The sequence below is a fragment of the Leucoraja erinacea genome, chromosome 1, assembly GCF_028641065.1.
Source record: "Leucoraja erinacea ecotype New England chromosome 1, Leri_hhj_1, whole genome shotgun sequence".
NCBI lineage: Eukaryota > Metazoa > Chordata > Chondrichthyes > Rajiformes > Rajidae > Leucoraja > Leucoraja erinaceus.
Window position 1 is genome coordinate 161,191,304 of NC_073377.1, and position 7,364 is coordinate 161,198,667.

Genomic DNA, 7,364 nt, shown 5'->3' on the forward strand with positions numbered 1-7,364 from the left:
TTGTGGGGCCACATTTGGAGCACTGTGTTCAGTCTTGGTCACAGGGATGTCATTGGGCTGGAGGGAGAGTACAGAGAAGATGAGTGAGGATGTTGCTGGGACTGAGGGGTCTGAGATATAAGGAGGTTGGGACTTTGTTCCGTGGAGTGCAGGAGGCTTATTGGACAATGGAGGAGGATGAAGAGGCTTTAAGACCTCCTTGTGCTTCCATGAGTCAAAATCACACATGATCAGATCACTGAGAAAAGAATGTGAGGCAGCATGTGGAAACATTTGTTTAAAAGATGAACTGGTTGTGATCTGCAATTCATTGATTGCAAAGTTACTGGAAACAGAATTTTAAATGGTATGAATGAATTTTAAAGAAAGACTGAGCCAACTGTTTTACTTTATAAGTTCTGTCACCAAACTGTCTGAGGCACATTCGTCCTACACTTTCCTTCAGCGCTATATGTTCCTATTAATAGTATAACAGGTCTGTTAAACATAACACTTGTAATAGCTTGGAAGACTGACACATCTCATCCAGGGAATATACAAGATTAGTCTTGATCTTTCAGATCAAGGTGTTTTATATCTGCTGGGCAATGGATTGTCATATAAAGGCAGCAGAATAGCTGGTGCTAGCAAATCAGATTGAATTATAAATGGAATTTAATCCTGATAGTTATGACACATTGCACAAATTCATATAACCATATAACAATTACAGCACGGAAACAGGCCATCTCGGCCCTACAAGTCCGTGCCGAACAACTTTTTTTCCCTTAGTCCCACCTGCCTGCGCTCATACCATAACCCTCCATTCCCTTCTCATCCATATGCCTATCCAATTTATTTTTAAATGATACCAATGAACCTGCCTCCACCACTTCCACTGGAAGCTCATTCCACACCGCTACCACTCTCTGAGTAAAGAAGTTCCCCCTCATATTACCCCTAAACTTCTGTCCTTTAATTCTGAAGTCATGCCCTCTTGTTTGAATCTTCCCTATTCTCAAAGGGAAAAGCTTGTCCACATCAACTCTGTCTCTCCCTCTCATCATTTAAAAGACCTCTATCAAGTCCCCCCTTAACCTTCTGCGCTCCAGAGAATAAAGACCTAACTTATTCAACCTATCTCTGTAACTTAGTAGTTGTTGAAACCCAGGCAACATTCTAGTAAATCTCCTCTGTACTCTCTCTATTTTATAAAGACATCCTTCCTATAATTGGGCGACCAAAATTGTACACCATACTCCAGATTTGGTCTCACCAATGCCTTGTACAATTTTAACATTACATCCCAGCTCCTGGGTGTTAATATCTCAGATAACCTGTCCTGGGCCCAGCACATAGATGGAATCATGAAGTGCCAACAACACTACTTTTTTCAAAGTTTAAAGAGATCTGGCATGTCACCAAATACTCCAACACAATTCCACAGAAACATTGTAGAAAGTATTGTGACTGGTCACATCATGGCCTGGTATTGCAATTCTATCTGCAAGGAATGAAAGTGTTGCCGTCCATCACAGGTACAACCCCCGCCCCCCCCCCCCCCCCCCCCCCACCCCCCCACCCCCCCCCCCCCCCACCCCCCCCCCCCCACCCAGGTTCAGGAATAGTTACTCTCTTACACCGACAGGTTCTTGAACTGACCTGAACAAATCTAATCGTACCTCGGCAACAGAACACACAAGACCACTCCTTGCACTGCCTTGGACTTGTGGAGGGGATAAGATAGAGTAAAGTGTGTGTAAGAGATAAGCGGTTAGAGCAACACTGAGGAAAAGCGTAGTCACGCAGAAGATGTTACAAATGTTCAACACATTTTACCACAGTGGGTGGTGTGGATCGGTTTCTCACAACATTATAGAAGCTTCCGGATGAGCACTTGTATTGCCAATGCATAGAAGGTTACAGACAAAGTACTAGTAAATGGCATTAATATAGATGAGTACTGGATGTCATGGGCATGCTGATTTGTCTGTTTCTGTCGAAGATAGACACAAAATGCTGGAGTTGCAAAATGCATCGGGTCAGGCATCAATTCTGGAGAAAAGAATAGGTGATGTTTCGGGTCAAGACCCATTTTCAGACATTCAGCCTGTTTTTGTGTTCTATAAATCTAATTGACTTAACACAGCTTTGGTGTTCCGTATCATTCTCCCTGTGTCTCTTTAAAATGATGACCAGGATACGATTATTGGATTCAAAGCAGTTTATTAACAAAACTTGAACGCACACAGTTTTTCATACATATAATATAGCAAGCTCTTGACAGACACATTTCTTTCTGTGCCTTGCTGCTTATAGCTTCAAATAATATGAAGTATGTTCTTAAACTAAAGGCCATTCATAGAAACATAGAAACATAGAAAATAGGTGCAGGAGTAGGCCATTCGGCCCTTTGAGCTTGCACCGCCATTCAATATGATCATGGCTGATCATCCAACTCAGTATCCTGTACCTGCCTTCTCTCCATACCCCCTGATCCCTTTAGCCACAAGGGCCTCTTAAATATAGCCAATGAACTGGCCTCAACTACCTTCTGCGGCAGAGAATTCCAGAGATTCACCACTCTCTGTGTGAAAAATGGTTTTCCTCATCTCGGTCCTAAAAGATTTCCCCCTTATCCTTAAACTGTGACCCCTTGTTCTGGACTTCCCCAACATCGGGAACAATCTTCCTGCATCAAGTCTGTCCAACCCCTTACGAATTTTGTAAGTTTCTATAAGATCCACCCTCAATCTTCTAAATTCTAGCTAGTACAAACCGAGTCTATCCAGTCTTTCTTCATATGAAAGTCCTGACATCCCAGAAATCAGTCTGGTGAACCTTCTCTGTACTCCCTCTATGGCAAAAATGTCTTTCCTCAGATTAGGAGACCAAAACTGTACGCAATACTCCAGGTGTGGTCTCACCAAGGCCCTGTACAACTGCGGTAGAACCTCCCTGCTCCTATACTCAAATCCTTTTGCTATGAATGCTAACATACCATTCGCCTTCTTTCACAATTACTCTACACAAAAAAAGTCGTTGAAAGGAGACCAACTCCTTAAGAATGTTCATCCACATTACCCTAGTTACTCTAATTTAATGTTCCTCGTGTTACCGACAGAGAAAAGAAGAATGACAAAGTATTAGAGACCCTGAAAAGAATGGAGCAGTGGCTGGAAAGATGTGTCTGGAAAAAGCGTAGTCGGGTGTAGTACCGTGCCCCTGGATTTACAATGTCATCAGATCAGGAAAGCTCAATCACCTCCATCCTGATGTGCCAATGACTGCCATTAAAAAAGGAAACAGGGATTGTGTGCTTTGTCCATCTCATCATAGAATTAAAAAATAGAGAGGAATTATTATTTTTTATTTTTTTGTAATCTATTTAGTTTAATGAAACAATCATTATCATTGGCTTTATATGTGTGATATACATCTATGGTGCTTGTTGCTGCTTTATGGACAACTAATAAATGCTGGCCCTACTTATATCCTACTTCTCGCATGGAGAAGAAGAATTTGCATTCACACAACATTGTTCACTTCCTTACCAATTGCAAGTTCTTCACAGCCAGTAACATGCTTTTGAAACATTACCACTGTGCACAAAAAGCATCCATTTTCTTCAACAAACCACTAATGGCAATGAGATCAACATAATTGCTCAGTTTCTCAGCACTTCTAGCATTTTGTATTATTTATTTATTTTGTTGGTGTTTTTTGTTGTTGTTTATTTTATTACAATACTCACATGAGGTTCAAACGAAATTTGGTGTCTGCAGCCTTACAAGAAAAGAACCAAGACACACACCAACACAATTTACACAAACATCCATCACAGTGAGTCTCCTGCTCACTGTGATGGAAGGCAAAGTCTTATCTCTCCCCTGCTCTCCATTCCTCTCCCGAAGTCGCAGTCAAAGGCCCCGGCGGGCGCTAGCATGTCCGCGGCCACTCAACGCCACGCCGGGCGATGTAAGGCCCTGCCCCGGGACTTGGTGTTGGAGCCCCCGGCGGGCGCTGGCAAGTCCGCGGCAAATCAAAGCCGCGCCGGGCGTTGTAAGGCCCTGCTCCAGGTCACTCTCAACCCCGCAATTCGGGCGGTAGAAGTCGCCGTTGCCGGTGCCCCGCAAAGCAGTCTCCCACTGGGGACTCGCGTATTAGAAGTTAATACAGTACAAAACAGTACAGTGGAACCTAATTTTAGGTGCCAACAATGTAATACCGTAATCCATTCTATGTACAACCTCTAGTTTTATGTTTTGAGAAAGAAGTAAGCAAGACAAGAAAAAGAAAACAATAGAAAGGGGAAAAGAGGAAAAATAGCTGGTAGAGAATAGAAAAACGTGAAGTGTGTATATAAAAAAAAAGAAAAAGTGGAAAGTAGAAATAGGAGAGAAGGCCCCTTAAAAGAGAAAATTTCAAATCTGTATTCGGAGATGTAGATCTATCCACGTCATGAACTGAAATCAGCAATCTTTACGGTACCGCTGCATCACATGATTCCAAAAAGTCGATGAAAGGAGACCAACTCCTTAAGAATTGGTCATATTTATCTATTAGTCGGAGTCTCATTTCTTCAAGGCGTGCTATGTCCATCATATTCCTAATCCACATTTTAACAGTTGGTATGGTTGTATTTTTCCAAAATTTACGTATCAATTTCTTTCCAATTATTAACCCATAATTTAAAAAAACGTTTTGGTCTTTATTTAAATTGATATCGTCTACTATTATTCCAAATATAATCCATTCCGTTTTAGGTTCTATTGTGGACTTGAAAAGCTTTGTAAATATATCAAATATATCGCTCCAAAATTTATTCAACTTTGTACATCCTACAAATGAATGTGTTATATTAGCATTTTGAAAAATAGCGAGGAATTATGATAAACCTTTCATAGGTTTCTAGCTGATGTAATCCTTCCAGTTCTTGGCACCAAATTACGTCCAAAATCAAAGTCCCACAAAGCTGATCTACAAGAATGAAGCCATGTTTTTGGAATCTCTATTTTATTGAGAAAAGCTTGGTTTATTTAACAGGGCAGAGGTGGAGTGAAGGTGAGATTTGAAGCATACTGTATATCCAATATCCAGTATATCATGAAATATAAAATGGAGGAAGGACGATGAAAGTGTTGCTCGTGGCAAAAGCATCATTGACTAGAGGGCACGGATGTGGAGAAATTTGCAGAAGAAACACAAGGAAAAGAGCTGTTAATCTGGAGTTTCTCTCTGAAAAGGCAATGGAAGCAGATTTGATGGTAACTTTCAATAAAGAGTTAGTTGGAAGAACTATCAAAGCAGAGAAATTTGCATGGCTTTGAAAATACCTGAAATGGTGGCGGTGTTTTGGTGGTGGTTGGGAGTTGAAGAGTTATAGGTGAGAATACTTGAATATCACTTATACATAACCAGCAAAGACATTTGTGCTGAATGATCTGCTGTCAACCTCATTCTATGAGTTAATATTGGAGACTTTCCCTTATAGGGAAGAGATAGAAGATTTGGCATTATATTTAGGAACAGACAAATACATTTTAGAATGCCATGTATTTAATGCTTAAATCATATCAGAGATACAATCCTTTTTATTTAGAATTAAAATCACTTCACCAAAAAAACATTTGTAGGTATAAAACCTGTTTCATCACCTCAGGATACCATTGTGGCAATGAAGCCCTTCAAAATGTATCCGACTTTGCAGTTTTGGTCAGTAAGCCAATAATAAGCATCTTCACCCAGAGAGCCTTGCCACTCAAACAAACTATTTTACGTGGGTTAATCTGATGAGCTCTGAAAGAAAAAGGGAGGCATTTTATCTTTCTAGTTATTAGAATTTTTGAGGGGATGGGGGAAGGGGGTGGGGGGGAGAGGGGGGCTAAATTGCAACATCATTTAATTGTCAGAGTTCTCTTGTTTGTTCCTTTCACTTGTGGCAGATGATCTGCCGATAAAATGCAATTCATACAATTTCTCCACATTATCACGAATCCCACCCATTGAAATATAAACATGAAAATTTAAATGCATGAACAATTCTTACATGATTGCCGCGTAATTGCACTCTTTGTTCGCTGCGATGATTTCAATTTTATGAATATTATCCACGGACATGCGATTTGTTGAACACGTACTGCACCTACATCGTGATCCTAAATTGATATTGTTATGAGCCGCTGTAAAACAAATGACAAGTTGTAAAGACATATTCCTTAAAATTTGTTTTATTACTTTCAGTGTTCACAATGTGGCCCCTTCTTTGGCCTTCTGCGCTGTTATAACAAGGCCTATTCTAAGACCGAGGAAGGATACATCAAGTTCCATCTGGACACATGATAACCTGCAAGCCTAAACATCAAATAGAACAACCTGGAAAACACACACTGTCTTTGAATCAGAACCTGCCAAACCCACTCAGGATTCTATGTTTCAGTGTGATCACTGCTCATTTTTTAAGTTACAATGAGTACAGACCCACCCGCTTCAACCATTTAACCATTTAACCATATAACCATATAACAATTACAGCACAGAACCTGCCTGCACTCATACCATAACCCTCCATTCCCTTCTCATCCATATGCCTATCCAATTTATTTTTAAATGATACCAAATTATTATAAGACAATCCATATCTAATATTATCCAAGTGAACATTCGGTGAACTGTCTGCAATAGTTCATTCAACTGGCTGAATGAATTAAAAATCTAATTACAACTATCAAGCTTAAAGACTATAAATTACAAGATATTGGGTATTTTCCTCACCCATAGACAAAGCTGCACAAATTCCAAGCAGCAGCAGGAGTGTAGCACTAACTCTGTAGTTCATTGTCGGAGTTCCAGTCTTCTCGAGCCTTGCCTTTCTGATTCACTTGGTTTTTCTTGGTGTCTTCTATTTGCTCTGCATTTATATTCTGAATAACTAGGGGTTGCTCAATATAATGAATTTGCAAAGGCCAGTCACGGGTGCAACAGGAAACACTGATTACATCAAGACAGCCATGATCATATTGAATGGCGGTGCAGGATCGAAGGGCCGAATGGCCTACTCCTGCACCTATTTTCTATGTTTCTATGATAATCAATTTAATAATAAGCAATATTAATAATGTTGCAAATTTTAGATCATATCAAAATAGACAGTTTGTTTAAAAAAAATAAGCTGAAAAAAAGGTAATGGTGTGATGGAGACCATTGGAAATTGGAACAGGAGCAGGCCACCCTGCACTTGAGGCCCTCTCAACTCTATAGGGGGTTGCACGTAAGGTCACCGGGTCATAGGGCTCGACGCACGGAGCCGCTAAATCCAACTGGAAGACATCCGTCACTTCCGGTATATGTTATTAATGCTAGAAACGTGTACTTTCCTACCTGTT

The 7,364-nt window shown here is 40.4% G+C and overlaps 1 long non-coding RNA gene across 1 annotated transcript; it reads right to left on the reverse strand.

Moving 5' to 3' along the window:
* Positions 1 to 1,940: 1,940 nt before the first annotated feature.
* On the reverse strand, positions 1,941 to 6,848 carry LOC129704068 (uncharacterized). Its single transcript, XR_008724680.1, has 3 exons — positions 6,754 to 6,848; positions 6,029 to 6,161; positions 1,941 to 5,778 (listed from the first exon to the last, which is right to left on the reverse strand). It is a non-coding gene; the product is annotated as an uncharacterized LOC129704068 (long non-coding RNA).
* Positions 6,849 to 7,364: the final 516 nt, after the last annotated feature.